Source organism: Prionailurus bengalensis, chromosome B1 (genome assembly GCF_016509475.1).
Source record: "Prionailurus bengalensis isolate Pbe53 chromosome B1, Fcat_Pben_1.1_paternal_pri, whole genome shotgun sequence".
Taxonomy (NCBI): Eukaryota; Metazoa; Chordata; class Mammalia; order Carnivora; family Felidae; genus Prionailurus; species Prionailurus bengalensis.
In genome coordinates, this window is record NC_057344.1 from 112,786,038 (window position 1) to 112,789,493 (window position 3,456).

Genomic DNA, 3,456 nt, shown 5'->3' on the forward strand with positions numbered 1-3,456 from the left:
CACCTCTTCAAGACACTTCAAACTAAAAAAAAATGGAAGTAGTTAAAAATAATGATGGCTATACAGGCATTCCCTGTTTTGTTGTGCTTCCCTGTATTGTGCTATGCAGATACTGTGTTTTTTACAAACGGAAGGTTTTTGGTAACCCCGTGTTGAGCAAGTCTGTTGATGCCATTTTTCCAGTATTTATTTTCTCACTTCATGCCTCAGTGTCATATTTTGATAGTTCCAGCAATATTTCAAACTTCAAATTATTATTATATTTGTTATGGTGATCTGTGATCAGTAATCTTTGATGTTACTATTGTACTTGTTTTGGGGCACCACAAACCACATTCATATAAGATGGCAAACTGAATTGATAAATGTGGTATGTGTTGTGAGGCCAATTAATAAGCCTACAATTACCTCTAAATATTCAAGTGGAAGGAAAAGTCATATGTCTCTCACTTTACCTCAAAAGCTAGAAATGTTTAAACTTAGTGAGGAAGGCATATCAAAAGCTGAGATAGGAAGAAAACTAGGCCTTTTGTACCAAATGATCGATCTTTTGTGAATGCAAAGGAAAAGATCGTGAAGAAATTAGAAGTGCCACTCTAGTAAATACACAAATGATAAGAGAGCAAAACAAACTTATTGCTGATATGGAGAAAGTTTCAGTGGTATGGATAGAATATCACATCAGCTACAACATTCTCTTAAACCAAAGCCTAATCCAGAGCAAGGCCCTACCTCTCTTCAATTTTATAAAGGCTGAGAGAGGTGAGGAAGTTACAGATGAAAATTTTGAAGTTAGGAGAGGTTGGTTCATGGGTTTGAGGACAAGAAACCATCTCCTTAACGTAAAAGTGCAAGGTGAAGCAGCAAATGCTGACGTAGAAGCTGCAGCAAGTTCTCCAGAAGATCTGGCTAAGATCATTAATGAAATCGGTTACACTGAGTGATATATTTTCAATGTAGATGATACAGACTTCTATCTTTTTTGGAAAAGAATGCCATCTAAGACTTTCATAGCTGGAAAAGAGAAGTCAATGCTTGGCTTCCTAAGCTTCAGAGGACTGGCTGACTCTCTTAGTAGGGGCTGATGCAGCTGGTTGACTTTAAGTTGAAGCCATTGCTCATTTAACATTCCAAAAATCCTAATACCCTTAAGAATTATGCTAAATCTACTCTGCCTGTGCTCTACAAATGGAAAAAGGAAGCCTGGGTGACAGCACATCTGTTTATAACATGGCTTACTAAGTGTTTTAAGCTCACTGTTGAGAACTACTGCTCAGAAATAAATATTCCTTTCAAAATGGTACTGTTCATTTATGGTGCACCTGGTTAGCCAAGAGCTCTGATGGAGATGGACTATGAGATTAATGTTGTCTTCATGCTTGATAACACAGCATCCTTTCTAGAGTCCATAGATAAAGGAGTAATTTTGACTTTTAAGTTTGATGATTTAAGAAATACATTTCATAAGGCTATAGCTGCCATACATAATGATTCCTCTGATGTATCTGGGCAAATAAAGTAAAAACTCTCTGGAAAGGATTCACCATTGTGGACACCAGTAAGAACATTTGTGATTCATGGGGAAAGATGAAAATATCAACATAAACACGAATCTGGAAGAAGTTGATTACACGCCCCATGGATGACTTTGAGGGGTCCGAGACTTCAGTGGAAGAAGTAACTGTAGATGTGGTGGGAACAGCAAGAGAACTAGAATTAAATATGGAGTCTGAAGATGTGACTGAACAGCTGCAATATCATGATCAAACTTGAGTGGATGAGTAGTTGATTCTTATGGGTGAGGAAAGAAAGTGGTTTCTTGATAAAGAATTTACTCCTGGTGGAGATGCTGCGAAGATTGTTGAAATGATTACAAAAGACTTAGAACATTATATAAATTTAACTAATAAAGTAGTGGCAGGATTTGAGAGGATTGACTCCAATTATGAAAAAAAGTTCTACTGTGGATAAAATGCTATCACATAGTATCACATGCTACAGAGAAATCACTCGTGAAAGGAAGATTCCATCAAGGTTGCAAGCATCATTGTTACCTTATTTTAAGAAATTGCCAGAGCCACCTGAACCTTCAGCAAGTACCACCCTGATCAGTCATCAGCCATCAACATCTAAGCAAGACCCTCCACCAGCAAAAAGATTAGGATTCACTGAAAGCTCAGATGATGGTTAGAAGTTTTTACCAATATTTTAGTTGAGGGATGTACATGGATTTTCAGACATAAAGCTATTGCACACTTAATAAACTATAGTATTTATAGAGTGTGTCTACAGGCACATCTCTAGGGTGTGAGTATAGCAAGTAGTTTAGTACAGCAAAAAAGGATTAGAGTGGCTGAGGGGCTGCCCAAATCATCTCTGAACTGAATGAGAAACTCACTGGTATGGCCTTCCATGTCCCCACCCCCAAAGTGTTAGTCATGGATCTGACCTGCCACCTGGAGAAAGCTGCCAAATACAACGACATCAAGAAAGTGGTGTAGCAGGCATTGAAGGACTTCCCTCAAGGGTATGCTGGGCTAAACCGAGGACCAGGTTGTCTCCTGCGACTTTAATAGTGACACCCGCAGTTCCACCTTTGATGCTGGGACTGGCATTTCTCTCAACTACCACTTTGTCAAGCTCATTTGCTGGTATGAGAATGAACTTGGCTACAGCAACCAGGTATACCTCATGGTCCACGTGGCCTCCAAGGAGTAAGAGCCCCCAGGACCACCAGCCCTAGGGAGAGCAAGAAGAAGAGAGATCCTCAACTCCTGGGGAGTTCTTGCCCCAACTCATCTCCCAACACACTGAGAATCTCCTGACCTCTACACAGTTTCCATCCCAGACCCCCTAAAGAAGAGGAGAGACTTGGGGAGCATTACTTTGTCATGTACCATCAATGAGGTATATTGTACACCCTCAAAAAATAAAAAAAAAATCTATTTTTAGCCATGATTTAGGGGGAGCAATGCTTTGTGACAATTCTGAAAGGATGTTGTCCTCTACTTGGAATGAAAGAAACAACATGTAAATTGAAAACACTTGTAATATTTCTCCTATTCAAAAACTATTAATGACTAAAGTGACTAAAATAAAATTATATTAGGATTGTTAAAGGATATTTATGAAGATAAGCTAATAAGACAGGAGAACACAACAAAAGACCACAACCAGTGACACTGAAGAATACAGCTTGCCTTGTACAGAACTTCAAAAACTAAGGATTTGCCAAACCCACAGTTATCTCTGGGCTTTCTGTACTAATTATTTAGCTTCTTGAAGCAAGGTTTTTCATTTTCTTCACCCTTGTGTTTTGGCCAAACATTGTAGGTCCTGAAAATATTTATGTAAGTGACTTTTACTCACCAGTGGAGATGGAAGTTAAGAATATCTCATGTAGGTGAAGAATGATATTTGCAATGCCACAGAAAGAAGACACAATTTATTATTAGA

General features: G+C 38.6%; 1 pseudogene; it reads left to right on the forward strand.

The window, feature by feature from the left end:
• Nucleotides 1–295: 295 nt before the first annotated feature.
• On the forward strand, nt 296–2,191 carry LOC122469102 (annotated as a pseudogene).
• The last annotated feature ends 1,265 nt before the right edge of the window (nt 2,192–3,456 follow it).